This window comes from Epinephelus lanceolatus, chromosome 3 (assembly GCF_041903045.1).
Source record: "Epinephelus lanceolatus isolate andai-2023 chromosome 3, ASM4190304v1, whole genome shotgun sequence".
NCBI lineage: Eukaryota > Metazoa > Chordata > Actinopteri > Perciformes > Serranidae > Epinephelus > Epinephelus lanceolatus.
Window position 1 is genome coordinate 10,109,329 of NC_135736.1, and position 16,481 is coordinate 10,125,809.

Genomic DNA, 16,481 nt, shown 5'->3' on the forward strand with positions numbered 1-16,481 from the left:
CTCAATTTCCTCCTCCATTACAGTATCTTCCAGGTCTAGTGTTTCAGAGACATCTGCCTTATGCCCAGCCCTGGGTGTGTTTGCGTGTGTGCGTATGCTTGTGGCTGTGTGGGCTTGTGTGTGTCTGTTTGTGTGCACGCGTGCATGTGTGCACACAAGGGAGGGAAGGCTGAGTCTAATTGCACAGGCCCATCTGCTGATTCTGGAAAACAGGCTTGCATCTTACAGACACAAACATTAGAGACAAAAATACACAGGCTCAGACAAACGCACAAACAGACACACACACAGACACACACACACACACGCCACAAGTGCCTGCCTCAAAGCCTTCAACTTGGACCCCGAACAATCTGCACCCATTCTCTGGCAGCTGTGTGGACGGCATTGACTGGCATGGTTTACAATATGGACTCTATTGTCTTAGGACAAAGGCCTTTCCACTCAAGGCAAAGGTCACATTATAAGACAATAAGCCTGTATTCATGGGGGGTTGCGACAGGGGGGCAAAGGAGAGTGTGTGTGGGTGTATTTGTGTGTGTGAGTGTTTGATATCAGGTGCAATTTGCGTAAAGGCTGCAACAGCTAGAATTTTAATTATTTTCATTGTATTATGCTCCAAATATCGCTTTAAAATGAATTCTATCTCTTTTTTTATCCTTAAAGAGACAATTACATTAAACATTTCTTTACCGCTTTTATTCAATGATAGTTTTACCAGTAGTTTAAAAAAATGTTCTAATTCAGTTTCCACCCAGTTTTCAGTTGCTGTATTTGTTATATCAGTATGAATACACCATGTCTAGATGAACTTTTATCTGCGTACAGTATCTGCTCATGCATATGTTTATTGTTCTGCCGTGTGACTCGCTTTACACGTAAACGCTGTTTAACCAATGAAACTGATACATATTGTATTTCAATCTGCGCTCTCATTAGTAATGTGGCAAATGAAGGTTGTGCGTTTGTGCATGCGGAGCGGGAAACACCTGTTCCACACATCCCCCCATATGAAGAATGATACATCCCCTTTCCTGTTGTTCTTTCTTTTCACTCATTGTTACAGAGAAATAAAGACAAAATGCAGCCCTGATATCACAGAATTAGATTTCAAAGCAAGCATTCAGTTATGAGAGTCAAGGAAGGAAGGCATGCCGAGTGACACACACTGGGACAGGAAGTTCATTTCAAATGGACACACAAACTCTTAGCTTCAAGCTCACTAAAAAATAATGTAAAAAACTAACCACAATGACACGTGTACAGATTACTAATCAAGGTTACTGTGCACAGACCAAGGGCCCTGGCCTTCATCTGCAAAATCTCACTCAAAATACCGACAAGGAAAAGACTCAAAATTACCCCATGCCAAAGAGACCACAAAGAAATGCAAAGGAACTGCAAAGAGACACAAAAACTAGCAAATCAATCACAGAGACACAGACTAACCTCGAAGACAAAGAAAATGATCAAAATAAGACATGAAACAACCACAAAGAGACACAAAGCTACTAAAAAGACACAAGATTAAATTAAAGAGACACAAAATGACTACAAAGAGACACAAAACAACCAAAAAAGACACAAAACAACAACACAGAGAAACAAAAAATGACTACGAAGAGGCAAAAGCTACAAAAAAAGACACAAAATTACATTAAAGAGACACAAAAATACCAAAATAGACATAAAACAACCACAAGCAGACACAAAACCACAAAAAGATGCATATCAACAAAAGAAGAATGCAAAACAACAACAAAAAATATGCAAAACCACCACAAAAGTCTGTGTCTTGCTCCTGTGTAGGAAAGGTGGTGAGGCCTTTTGTATATCTGTGCCCAGGGCCCATTGTCCTCCCATGCACTCACATAACCTCAGCTGCAAAACCTGTTCAAAAAATAATACTAAAACCTGGTAAAAACTACGCTATCTCCAAACTAGTTGGCCTTTTGATACAATTAATATTTTTTTTAAAGTACTTGTCCCACACATGTCCTTGTGGATTTCTTTTCATATTTTATTAACGTGGTACGATGCTTGAGTGAAACGACCTTGGCCATTAAATAGATAAAGCCTAACTAACTACACAGCGAACTTTCAAACCACACAGCAGAGGAGGGAGAGAGAGAGAGAGCGCACTCATTCACATTACTATCAGCCAGTTCCAATCAATTAAGAAGAGGATCCCACATGAAAACACAGCCTCAGGGTTTTTACACAGCAAAGATGCAACATATTTCTCCTCTCACTGAAAAACTGATACAACCGGGATACTCTGTCTGGCTGTCAATACCCCCAGAACTGCGCCCTCCTCTCTATCGTCGATAAATTGAATGTGCAATTCATCAGCCCAACTCTAGGAGACAGTATTTCTAATTAAAAAGGAGCTCGTAAATTTGAGATTTTACAGGCCCAGCTCAGCTTGTAAATACACTGTAAATAAGTTGTAGCGAGTGGCTTCATGGGCAGATGAAGGTCCGGGTTTGTGGTTAAACTCCTGTCGATGCCTTCACGGGACAGCAGGCTGATTGCAATTAATTTGATGTTTGTTTCAATTTTGCGCTCTGTTTTTATCCTCTCTGGGGCCAACACTGTCTTTACACTACCTGTTGTATTCAACTCTGTTCTATTCTGCTGCATATTGCATGCTGCTCTGTATTCTTTTTGAAGCTCGCTGGGTCATATGTGATTGGATTAGCAGTTTGAGAGGACACATTTGTCGGGCCAATTAGAGCACTCCCTGGCACAGATGGAACCCAGAGATCTCCGGGGAGAACGCTGGGTCATATTTGGGTTCTAAAAAAGCATAATGCATACTGTGGAGTCGGCAAAAACAACACACCAGGTGTGTGTATATATTTGCATGACTATCCCTGCAGGCCTAAATAAGCCTGCTGTAAATAAGAATGCATTCTGAGTCAACACCCCTGGTTAAATATGTTTAAAATTACCATGGGGGGGAGATACTATTTATTCAAACTTGCACGCACACATTCGGGGGCATGTATTCTTACCTGTTAGAATGTACTTCGCTTTGTCAAAGTGAAATGAAACCCCAGAGAATCACATCTCAGTGGCAGCTGGATGTCCTAGTCCTGGAGAGGCAGAGAGGAAGAGGAGACAGAGGGGGAGAAAGGGTGGGGGTTATTCAAGCTCAGTGAACTGAAGTCCCTGTCATTGTTCACAATTGAGACAGATAGCCATAATATGTAGTGAATGTGGGGTACAATGTGAATAATGGCCCCCTCCACATAGTGTGAATAGCCATAACCCACTCAAACACAAGAACCAGGCAGTTCACAAGCCACTTCCGCTCGTGACTGCTTGTTTAGTGTTTGTGCGCCCGCACACGTGTGTGAGCCGTCTACGTCGTAATGACCTCTTAAGTGTCGGGGTATCAAAGTCTATAATGGTCTGTCTCTGTGCTCGCTGGCAGTTTACAGCTAAAAAGCTCTCTCATGCCATGATAACTGGTTTATATGGGTGGCATTTCGCTGCCAAATGCCAGAGACACTTTTCAGAAGGTGAAATTGTTAGCTCTGTTACTCGAATGCAGAGTGGCAGTTATTCACTGTTAGAATGTCTCTTATATCTTTTTCTATCTGTGCCTTGTCTCCTTTCCCTATCTCCCTCTGCATCTTCCACCGTTTTCCATCACTATGTACTTTTTTCACAATATCCCCCTTTTGTTTCGGAGACACCCTCTCTGTCACCTTTTTTCTTGCTCTCTCCCCAGCTCTCTTTTCACCCCCACCTTCTTCTCTCGAGGGTAAACTTTGCGGCCTCATCTCACCAGGGTCAATCTCAATGTGAGTGCACGTACTGTATTGTGACTGACATTGGGTGTGGGTTCGTGTGTGCTCCTGTTGCCTTACAACAGTAGTATTTTGTGTGATGGGGCCAAGGAAATGGCATTTATCTGTTTGGCCTTGAATTTTCCTTCCACAGTCTTTGTGCCTTGCAAGATTTTCACAGGCACACAAAAACAATGCATCAACATACTGTAACACACACACACACACACACACACATTCATACAAAGTGTCAGAGCCTGGACCTCTGTGGAGCTCTAAGGCAGGGCTGTGCAGTAATTGGGTCTATTAGCCAGTACAGGAGGCCATGAGCAATATCTGTATGGCTGGGTGGGCAGAGGCTGCAACAAAAAATGGATTCACTGCACTGCCTTTGTGTACGTGCATGTGTTTGCATGAATTCATGTGTATGTACTCATGTGTACAGTATGTGTGAATTAGTGTATACCCCCAATATCGTATGTATGCACTACAATGCAGGAGAACTGCGAGAGGCAACAGAGCATTGGAGAGAAATAACTTAGGTGCTAAGCTCCCCCATACACAACCTTCATTCATGTCTCGCTTGCCTCTCTCAGAACACGGTATACATTATTCACACAGAACTGGTCAACAATGGAGGGATCAATGAATGAGGAATGGAGGAAGAGAGGTGGAAAAAGAAACAGGTTCGGAGGCTCAGGCGAGGTGGCGAAGGAACAAGTTTGTAATAGGAGCGGAACTAGGCGGGGAATGAGATTTTTCATTAGGACTCATTTACGTGAACAAGCGGATAAGGGGAAAGAGAAGATTAAAGATGCAGCCATTGCAAAAGTCCATGCATACATCAGCGGTGCACCATCGCTTTGTTCCATCACCAGAGAGGAATTCTTCATTAAATCCTAATTTGTTCTCTTTTCTGCTGTCAGAAGGCACAGGTCAACAGCTTTCCAGGGAACGGTCTGCTAAGATGCAACCGAATGAAACAAGTGTTTTATTTTGCCTACAGACACACCCGCCGGGTATCAGAAGGAATTAAGTTCATATTGGATGATTCCATACTTTGCAATCTTATGTCCAGTGGTGTGATTCAGTGCCAATGCAGGAAGTAGTGCACCCTTTAGTGAGGTGGAAAGTAAGGATATTAAGGTTGGGATGAAGATGGGCGTGAGCAAATGGGGGTAAAAAATAAAAAAAAAAATCATTTCCTATTATTATCCTATTATTACAACTAAGAATTAAGAACCCTTTAATATCACAAAGAACCATATGACAAACATGTAGCACCATCCACTACACAGAATGGTTCTTTAGTAGGATATGGTTCCTTCTGGAACCATTCAGACTTTTAAACTAGAACTACTCAAAAACCATAATGTTTCTTTGTCTGTACAGTATATTATTGGTATTTCTTAGTGGGGTAATTACTGACGTATTTCATATCATATAACGAAGCATGAGAGTTTCTTAGGTTTGTGTGAACCATGGACCTTATTTCAGGCATCTAACCAAAAACCCATTGGCTCCAAGACGAGGGAACTGGGAGTGCCAAAATAACCCGGTAAGTCATCAAAATCCAGCACTTGGTCAGTGAGTTCCGGCATCAGACACTGACAAAAATAGCAGTCCTTGAACACTGGCATGATACGTGGCCATTGGCTGTATAGTTTAACGGCATCTGGTAGCATCTGGGGGAAACATGGTGGGACAAGAACAAAAGTTAAGGTGGCGAGTAGCGTGGGCAGGAGGAGTGGCAGTTGGGTCCAACAAACACAGATTATCTCCCAGGAGAGCGGTGTTTGCGTCCTGTAAGATTATAAAGCCAAATCCTGTTCTTTTTTCCTAAACCCAACCACGTGCTTTCGTTGCCTAAACCTAACCATGTGCCCTTAGTGTTGAAGGAAAAACAAGGTCAATTCCCTGTGTTGAAATAAACTCACAGTGCAAACGAAAGTGGAGGACAATGCATGTAACAGGCAGAACTTGACATGGCGTCCCAGAACATCAACAACCAACACACCCAGAGTACCTTGCACGTCGTATCTGGACATGGAAAGTCCATGACCAAACATTGATATGTGACAAGGTCGGAGTGAGAATGTGTTGGCTAAAATGCTAACTCATTTCCAGGCTTAAGGACTCATTCCTGCAGCCCCAGAATCATAATAATAATGGTTTGTTATTCAATTTATGATTATAATCACATTTGCTGATGATTATTTCAGATATTGGTGTGTGGGTGCCTATTGTAGAAGGGCAATTTTTTTAATTCAGTTTTTTCTAAATATACTGGGGGGCATTGGGGGGTGGGGGTCCCCAGTATATATTATAATTACTGCCTTGTAATCTAGGGTTTTGCAGAATCATCCCATATCTTGACGTTTTTCTGTTGCTGCTGCTGTTGATCACTTTGCTAACCATGTCAACATTTGTATAATGTCTATACTGATATCACCACTTAGCTCCATTTCCAATGAAATCAGCTGCATCTGCATGGGCCAATTACATAATGTCAGGCCTTCTCTACATTTTTCAGCAGCTGTAGTAGCACACTAACACTTTGAGAGCAGGGTTAAGATTTAACACCATTTGAGTGCATTAGAGCAGATAGAGGCAAGATTTTTGATCAAATGAAGGTGAGAGGACTCCTCTGAGACCAACCAGCAGTGCAGCAAAGACGAGGACAACAGACAGAGAGATTCAGTTGGGAAAATGGTGAATACTTCAATGGCTTTCACCACTGTAAGAGCTTGGGAGGGGCACTGGCTGAGGGGGTTTTTGACAGCGAGTGGTTTAGCCCAACTGAACAATAGATGGACGTGATGAGGAGAAGGAAGTAAGTTTCTGGGCACAATATCATCCTGAGAAGAAGAAAAAAACATAAAAAATAATTCACATGATAGATGCCGACCATTTTCTCACAGTAAAACAATGGTGTTTTCTATTATGAGAGGCAGTGGCTGTACTGATGTCCCATGTCACCCCCCATTACTCATGCGCCCGCTGTATGTAATTAGGATGACTCCACAGTATGGTTTTATGATGGTTTTTCATGTATAACCCCTTTGTAATTATGCTTCAAACAACGGATTGCGTTCCATAAGACACCAGGAATTGTGTTGATGCCTCTTGGTGGAGATTTATGGCGCTTCCAAATGAAGCAATGGGATAGCTTCCTTTAAAGGGTGGAGTCCCCTATATGTTCATGTTAAAACCACAATTCTCCCCCTGGGCTTCGACAGATTCGATATAAGCGAGAGGAATATGGAGCAATAGTGTAGATGGTCTACCCAGGCGTAAAATTAAAGACCCTTGTCTATGTGCCCCACATAAATCTTTGGAAGAGAGGGAGAGAGAGAGAAAGAGGATGAGGAGGGGAGGTGTATATGATGGAACAAAAAACTGTTTGATTTGTCCGCTGATTGTGAACCGTTGAGCTGTAATCAACTGCACTCAAGCCTGGACGTTAATATGTTTCAATACATGGGTGCACACACACCAACATGTATCATTCTACCCATAAACATAGCTTATAGTAATTGCCTGACATGGGTTTTACCCAAAGATTGGTTTTAAAAATACCAAATATCATTCATCACAGGCTCTACAACACCCAATCCCCCCTCATCTTGATACATGTGATGGATACCGTCTCATCTATCATACATATACCGTCTGAGCGAGAGCCAATCAGGGGGTTCAAAACGCACGTAAGCCCACTGCAGGAGAGCAGGCATACAATTTCTTACATGGTTAGAAAACAGACACGTGGTCCATGTAAGTTATTGCTGTAGGCCCACAGGCCAGAGCGCTGCTCATCTGTCTTGGTGTGACACTATCAGCCTCCCTTGCAAAAACACAGAGGTGGTAAAATGGTTTTATTGCAAAATGTGAAAGATACGTCGGGGGACAAATTGACGGGTGCTGATACATGCCAAAGGGGCACAGCGCTTTTTTATCTCAAACGAGTTGTAACGTCCTCTGCAGAAATTGAACCTCTTATTTCAGAGACACACTGTTGAATGTGTTAAAAGTAACCCGGCGGATTAAGGCTCACACCGAATTATTCACCAGCCAGTCAAAGGGGATTAAACTTTGGGCAGAGTTAGGTGCTGTATTTACACTTGAGACTAGTCAGCTCAAACACAAAACAGCACAAATGATGTAAACATACATTATCAAGCCATTGATCACTACTACATCTGTTAATATCTTTGTTCCATCAAGCATAACCACCTAGTCATCCTCGCCCTCCTTCAGCCTATCACACTGCACCATCAACTAAGCTCCAGATCAATACTCTCTGGCACATATTCTCACTCTCAAAGACTTGGAATGAAAACGCCATTCGATATCAATCAAGATCACAGCTGTGCCACTGAACAGGCACAATAAATGACAATATTATTTTTTAAAAGTTTACCATCAAACGGCCGGCAGTCACATCAGAGCGCCCCATGTAAGATCTTTCAGGCCAGTTTATGCTGAAAGGAACCAGATGAACAGGGAGTGGAAGATGTATGTAATGCAGTTAAAGTAAAAGCCCAGTAAGCAGGAAATTTAAGAGGGGCCTGGGGATGATGGTATTACAGCAGACGCTGATTGTGGACAATCTGCTGAAGAAGGAAAAGATATGGAAAATATCATTGGATGCAGTATGGTAGATATAAGAGGCGTGCAAACACTTGAGGGGGGAAGGAGAAAAATTGCAACAAATTAACAATCTGCAAAGAATCTTTTATAGGCAACTGTTGTCAGTGGAAGTAAACAGTACAAAGAAACAATGTCATTGCAATCAAACCAGAATTCCCCTTCCATTGTCTCACTGAAGTCAACCAACCCAGTCCTTTATTTGCAACACTGAAGCAGTCCCTCAAACAATACTGCATTTTTTGAACCCTGCTGCAGTTTCCTCCATTGATAAGAAAGGCAGCGTTACACCAAGGCACTGGGAGATTTATGCCCCCAGCCCTGTGATGACCTCATTGTTCATTGCCCCATAATTCAAATCTGCTCCGCTGTGTTGCATCACATTGTGTATGACTCATTTCCAAGCACCCCATTCTCTAAACAAGCGAGGCCTTCCTCAGCACGCCATAGTCACAAACAACACAGCAAAGAATGTCCCCATCAATACTGTGGCGACTGACTTTAAGACTAAGACCGTACTGTATGCACAGCCACTCACACACACGCAGCAACACGCTGTTTAAATGGAGTGAACTGGGTAGAGGAGAGCAGGGGGGTGAGTGCTATTGTAAATGATTTCCTGTGGAGACCAAAATAATCGCCAGACCTTGGAGTGAGCTTCTTACAATCACTCCGGCCTTGTACGCTGATTCTCGATTCAGCTCCCTAATGGCAATGTGTGTGTCACTAAATATACAGCTGCAGGCAGGCGGTGTCTATGTGTGGCTCTCCGTGAGTGTGTGAGCTCATATATGTGTCCGTCTGAAAACGCGGTGGTAATTGATGTGCACCAGCACCGCATTGATGTGTGTTCAGAGTATCTGTGAGAAGACATGCATGCATGCGTGTGTGTGTTTTTCTATTGAGTGGTGACAGCTTTGAGTGGGGCGCAGGGAGGTGAAGGGCACAGAGGAGACGTGTGGACAGGAGATGTGTTGACTGAGAGAACAAGTGTATGTTTTTTTCCATGTGAAATAGGGATAACAGCTGCTGAGTGAGTGAGGTTTGAAAAGAACAATGAGCTGTGGATGCACTGGCTAACATGAAGGCAGCTGCTTAAACATGTAGTTCAGACAGAGACAAATCGAGTGCTGATAGTCAAGGCTGTTTGCAGAATAGGAGAATAAGCCTGTAGACATAAACACAAACGCTGAGACTTTTTTTATTGTATTTCACAGCTTGAGTTGCAAAGTTTACAAGGTTATTGTAAACAGTGTAGCGCGTGATTTAAGTCAAAATTAGATAGACAGGCTAAGATGAGCAGTTTAAGAATCAATAGTGTTACATATGGCCATCTTTCTCCGATTGTTAGCAAGAATAATTGTATAAAAGAATGACTTAAATGTACCCTTTCACAGCCTCCTCACTCCACTCCAAAATGACACAATAATAACCTTCATCTTCACTTTATATAGCCCACGTCAAAACTGTATTACAAGGTGTTTTGCAACCAATAAAGCCACAATAAATAAAAGTCAATGATGACATAAAGCTGGACATGAAATACATTCAGTGGCTACCCGGGAAACAAATTAAAAACTGAGGCTGGTCATCTGGTCAAAGCAAAAGCAAATAAAAATCTGTCTTTAAAAAAGCATTATTGTGAGATGTGACATTGATTTTACCCGCCTAAGCCTCTCAGATTGATCACTCTAAGGGAAAGGCAACGAGATGCTGAAGTATAAGCCATCAGTGTTTAGTGTTAACGCTGGGCCATTCATTATATTCAATATTTTGTTCTCTTTGGGATCTTAACGGTAGGAAAGTAGCGAGAAATATAATTCAGGGAAGAGCCAAAGACATCATCACATTGGCACAGTTTTGATGTCCTAATAAATGGCTGGTAGTTTCAGAATTAATTTACACTGATTGATTTCTCAATAAATTTTTTTATCCTGTGTGAGATGGAGCATAACCCGAGGTCCTTAGGCTTCTTTAATTTGGCTGTTACAAAACGCTGATTGGAAAACAGGATGCAATCAACCTTTGAGGAGGTTTTGGGACTTTTCACTTCGTTCAACAGCTTTTCTTTCACAACTTGTAGCTTCATTTTCAGGAGTGCACCATAAGAAAACATATCATTATTATCATCAGAAAATGGGGAAAAATTACCATCACAGTTTCCTCACCCAAATACATTCTTTTCACAATCAAATCAGCAGCACTGGAGAGTGGTGGACTACATGTCTTTAAACTAGTCGTTTAACTACATTTGCAGTAGCTTGTTGTTAGTTCAACTACACTTCTCTTTGCATAGTGTTTCAAGTAGTAGTATTTTTTTCCCCATTTTTCTTGTGTAGTTAACTACTGAAACAACAAACAGTTTCAATTTCACACAATTTCATGGCCCCCTGATACAATTGCTAGCCAACTGACAAACTGTCTTTAAGAATGGCACTCTCATTTTTTAAGCTAGGTACTGGTATCTTGTGAAACTGGATAACCTAAGACATCCATTGGTACCGACCATATTGGCATAGCTTACTGGAAGGGTGGGAAAATAACACTCCAAATTTAGGCTAAAACTTATTTTTTCAAATGGTTGACCTCTCACCTTAACATATCTAAATAAAAATGGGTTCTATGGGTACCCACGAGTCTTCACTAAACTTGAGAAAGCTTGTCCCCGGTAAATGTTTTGTTCTTTACAATCAATGTACTGTTTCAAATTAATGCTGTATATTTGTTATTTTAAGGAGAAGAACAACCAGCCTATTTGAAGAACTATGGATCGCTTTACACATCTATACACAGGATTGTTGTAGAACTCAAAATATTAACTGTGCCATCATTTTCTAATGCACATGAGATCATTAGTAACGCTAAATGCAAAATAAGAAACCAAAGTATAGCAATATTCAATTCCATAACTCTCCATATTGACATAGTTTTCAACCTCAATAGCATGATCAAATTCCTGAAATTCCATTGTGGCTTTTGGTTTTGGGTGTGCCACCCCAGAATTTTCAGTGGCACCATCTGGCCACCCCAAGGAAGAATTTCTGGGTGCACCACTGGATGGCAGGTGTCTAACTGATGGACATTGTATACAAAACCAAAGCCGACATTCCTTGCTTTTCCCCATGACTGGTAGGGTATTTTATTTTTGTGGTTTATGTACAGCATGTACAACCTGTAAACAAGTGGACACTTCCTGTAATAAACTCAAGTGAGTGACGTTTTTTGCTATTATGTGACTTTTTGTATCACATTTTGTTATAATTCATATGACATGTACGTTGTCAATTTGATCATTTTCTACAAAGTTGTTTAAACTGCTGTTTCTAATTAGCTTTACTTATCCAAGCTAGATCTCTCCCAAGGGTGGCTTTGCTGTAGTTCAACTTCTTTCCTTGTAAAGTAATTGGTTGCTTGAAAATCTATGTTTCCCTAACAAATAAGCAGAAGAGGAGCAGCACATTTTCAGAATGCAGATGCTAGGACTAATTAATCACTTATCAAAAAGAATGCTGGTTAATTTTCTATCAATCCACTGATCAATTAATCAACCATCTTTTTTTTACCTATAGTTTTGAACATTGATTCAGAGCCACTGCTGGTTTGGCATCACAGCCCAACTGATATAATGGTATGATTACCACTTACAGCTAAGCAATGCAATAAGAGGGATTACAACGTGTATCATTTTCAGCCATACACACAAACAGCCCAGTTAACAGACTGCACAAGCAGTCAGGCCAACAGTGTACATTTCGTCCAATCGGCCCCAAAATGCAGACAGATAATAGGCTGTGGTGGTTCGAGCAGAAAGCCTTCCAACAGTTCCATATTTAGGCAGAGTAAGACATCTATCTCTGGAGGGCTATTCTAGTCGAGGCCGTAGGAGCAATGAGTCAGTGAATGCCCAGAGATCTGACAGCCGGTCGTCTGCCACTGGTTTTCCCCTTTCCTAAGCATATATCTAATCAGGTAGCAAAGTAACTGCGCAGTCCTCTCGCATGGTCTGTAGCTCTAATAGGGTTGAATGATATCGGAGGCGAGCTTTGCACATTAAGAGAGGTGAACTGAGCCCATAGCTCCGGATGATGGTGGAAAAATGCAGAGGGTTATTCTTTGAGGAAAGCAAAGGGTTAGGAGGAAGGATGTGTTAACACATGACCGAGTGCTTTACGTGGATGAGGAAGACGGGCAAGGATCTGGCCTCATTATTTCAATACGGGGAGAGAGATGTCGTCCATGGGCAGGAAAAGGCCTTTGAATTAGGTTAAACTTGGCACACAGAGCGGGGTTGAGACTAGGAATGTGAATCGCCGTTGCATTAGGGGAACAGCGCAGTCAAATTAAACAGTTCTGCTTTCATTGCAACTTAATATTATTATTGCAGCTTTAAGATTTGTTTTGCTTTTCCTCACAGCTTAAACCACAAGAGTGACAATTTATTTATGCAGGATGGTTGGTTGTCTCAGTGAGCACAATAAACACCACCTTCTGTTTATCTACAAGGCTCTCTGACACACAGACCTTTACCTTGCTGTGCATAAATTAACCAAGAAAGACGACTAGATCCCAGAAAGTGCAAGTTCTTTACGAAAACGCTTGTTAAAATGGTTCTGGGGAAATCAGCCCTTAGGTTCTATGTGCCCACTAAACAGAATTAATTGCCCAAGAGTTGAAGTTGGACTCTCTAATAACCCTTGACGGTGGAAATAGAGACTTCAGCAACAAGCACTTGCACTTGTTCCAAAACGGATTATATGCCTGTTCGTCTTAATACACAACTGTGTATATGTGTCTGTTATTATGTGTCTGCTATAGATGATGCTGTCTGCCGAGATATATTTTCATTATCTCGAGGTTTGGACTGTGCACACATGTTTAATTTATATGATCCCTTATTTAAATCACATGCTGCTTCCATTTCAGGGTCAGATATTGTTTTTGGAGCCATTCAAATCCAAAGCAAACACTGTGTTACATTAACAGCTCTAAACAAAGAAAGTCAGCCCCCCGGTCGATCAAGCAGAACAATCCGAATTAGCACAGCCGTACTAATTTGCACCCTGCTTTCTCCCCAACAAGGAGCTTTTTTTTCTCCTTTCTTGTGCATCATAACAAGTGGAATGAATCAGTGACCCAATTATGGGAGGACAGATAGACCTACTGTCAGCAGAATGCTTGATTGCTGCTGTTGCACATTATACAGCTTCAGGTGCTTTGACAACATCAGTGCTGCGTGGGTGTCATTGCTTAACGTGACCCAAGATGCTCCTTGACACAACTTGCATTCATGGTGCGATGTCTGACAAACATCCCGCGGCTCTCCGGAGAGGCTACCCGAGCCTGGCGGAAAAGTAAACCAAAAAACATCCACTGCAGCAGATGTAAGTTTGGACAGGAAAACACAAATACTATTGAGGTTACATGTTTTCCCTCCACTGTTAAAAACAAATAAACAACTTGTCAGACACCTACAACCACCAACTGCAGAATTTGGACGAGGAAATACTTTTTTTTTCCCTGTTCGATGCTAAATCTTTCTCAAACACTTAAAACAAATTATCAAACTGGCATGGAACTGTAGGATCACTTAGACACAAACAGATGCACTGATGACAGATGACTTAGTGATATTCATCTCATCCACAAACATAATAATCTCCTTGGAGACGGGCCTGTGCTTTAACAGATGCTGCCAAAATGGCAGCCAAGCAAATCTATGTCAAATTACTCCAACACACAAACGTACAGATGACTGCCTACACTGACCATGTTCCCACCTGCTCAGAAGGAGACCTTGGAGAGACTTTTCTTACCTGCAGCACTGACAGATGAGTCAACATTTTGTCAACCACTCCAACCTATAGAGCCTATATGCACCCTTTATGTCACACTGAGAATTGAGCTCTACACACAGTATATTTGCTGATAGCTGTTTGGATGTGGAGAGCAGTGATTCCAAAGGGCCACCCAAGAAGCAGACAGCAAATGACTGATTGAGGGGTGATTGCCAGAATTGTGCATTTATTTGTGAGGCAGGGCACTTGTGATTAATCATATAATTTATCATCAGAATGGAGGCACAAAAAGGGCAATTTCAAAGTGGAGCCTGCTGATTACAAAGAGCTCACTGTATGGTCCCACAGATCTGAAGCAGGGGTTTCAGTTTAGGTCAAGATCCTGCAACCTTCAGTAGTTTCCAGCAGCACATGAAGGTCATCTGCAACCCCTGGACTGCCTCCTCTGTAAATAAGAGCTTTCACTCATGAATCCGCATGATTGACGTATCCTAGGGGTGCACTGGCCTGCCGGATACTCCTTTTCTTCCAGAGTAGCTGGATTTACTCTGGATTTTAGACTGCGGCTGACAAAAGCAGCTCACAATAAGCTAACTGCATTCCAATACACTCAAATGACAGCCATATAATATAGGAGGGTGGGGGGGTGGATGGAAACCTGAGGTGAACACTTAGTCTATCTGTCATCCATCATGCCAAAGCGTGTGATTTGTCATTGCGCCCTGCAGTGAGGCACATCCACGCGGCCACAGAATAATAATTATGTGTACAGCCCGGCCGAGCAGCCGTCACGGGATAATATGATTGCATTGATTATTTGCCGGAGAGGTAATAGGTATCATTGCTTATTACTTCGCCTTAGCGACATCTCGCATCCGAGCGACGCCCATCCAGCCACAAGTCGCCGGACCCTCATCTGTACAAATACGCCAACTATATTACATTTTACCCCCCTTTCGTCCATTAGGGCCAGTTTCCGCGCCCCTTAAGTACAATAATCGCAGGCCACATTCCCATGGGCATCCGTGAGAACCAAAGTCAGCGCTGCCATATAGCTTTCAGAGCAGGTCAGTGACAGACACACACTGGGTGACATATAACCAAGAGGTTTACTGACGTTCACCGAGGATGTCTGCAGGAAAACATCATTCGTGCAGGAATAAAGAGTGGCTCCTTACCGTATCACCAGTCGCAGCGATATAGGCGCATATATACACATCCAGCGCACAGTGGAGTCAGGAATAACCTTTTCTGCGCTCTTGCATGCAGTCCCCACAACGTAGATGTTGGATAGAAATGTATCTTCCCAGTCGATAAATAATTTCACTGATTGGCGCCTCGTCTCCGGCTCTGTGGGTAATTCTTGCTGCCGCAAAAAGAAAGAAAAAAAAAACGACGCGGTTAGATGTTACCGAAAGAAGGGATGGAGATAATAAACCAATAGCTGCGTGCTTAGTATCCCGATCAGCGCGCACACAGGAGGAGGTATCGCCGTCCAAAAGCACTAAGTCCAGTGGAGTGCTGGAGGAGGACAGAGGCGTATCTCTCCCTCTATCCGTCTGTCTGTATCCCGTCCTCCCTCCCTCCCTGTCTCTCTCTTTATCTTTCTCGACTGCCTTTATGTTCTTACTGACTTGTGCCGAAGTCCACAGGCGCAGAGCGCAGCGGAGCAGAGGACCGTGGTCAACACACGGAGAGAGAGAGGGGTCAGAAATGACAAACCAATTTGGAGGCGCGGTGGATGCTCGGTTGATCGAGCGCAGCCCGGCGAAAGGAGCGTTGCGTTGCAGGCGGGCGGGGAGCCGAGGGTGGGTGGAGGGGCTGGGGAGAGGAGGGGGTGATGATTCCTGCCTGGGGGATGCAGAGAGAGAAAAGAGGGAGAGATGAAGTGGGGTGTCTGGTGGAAAACGCGGAACTGGATCTGGCTCCTAAATCTCTGGAGCGAGGGCTCCACCTGCCGTGTGAACACACACAGGGGTTCCCAAACTTTCCACGGCAAGGACGTTTTTACAAATTAGACCCTCCGCTGGATGTGACATTGACCCAAGAAGCCCCAACTGAGAGGAGGTTTTTGTTGTTGGACATGACTTGGTGGATAACTGCATAATTGGGACTTTGGGTGGGGGCGTAGGTTTCCTTTCAACGCTGGGGGGGACAAATAATAAACGGAGGGTGCGGTTTGGGGGCCCTCAAGAACATCAAGAACATCAAACACACAATTTCTAATTTCTTCTGCATTCTG

General features: G+C 42.8%; 1 protein-coding gene across 11 annotated transcripts in view; it reads right to left on the reverse strand.

The window, feature by feature from the left end:
* The window catches only part of adgrl3.1 (adhesion G protein-coupled receptor L3.1), a 172,218-nt gene extending 156,165 nt beyond the window's left edge, over positions 1 to 16,053 (reverse strand). For all 11 annotated transcript variants that reach the window (XM_033624981.2, XM_033624987.2, XM_033624988.2 and 8 more), the window contains exons 1-2: positions 15,418 to 16,053; positions 3,018 to 3,098 (exon numbers count right to left, since the gene is read on the reverse strand). The gene's annotated coding sequence lies outside the window, so the exon portion shown is untranslated. The remainder of the gene's footprint in view (positions 1 to 3,017; positions 3,099 to 15,417) is intronic.
* Between the last annotated feature and the right edge of the window lie 428 nt (positions 16,054 to 16,481).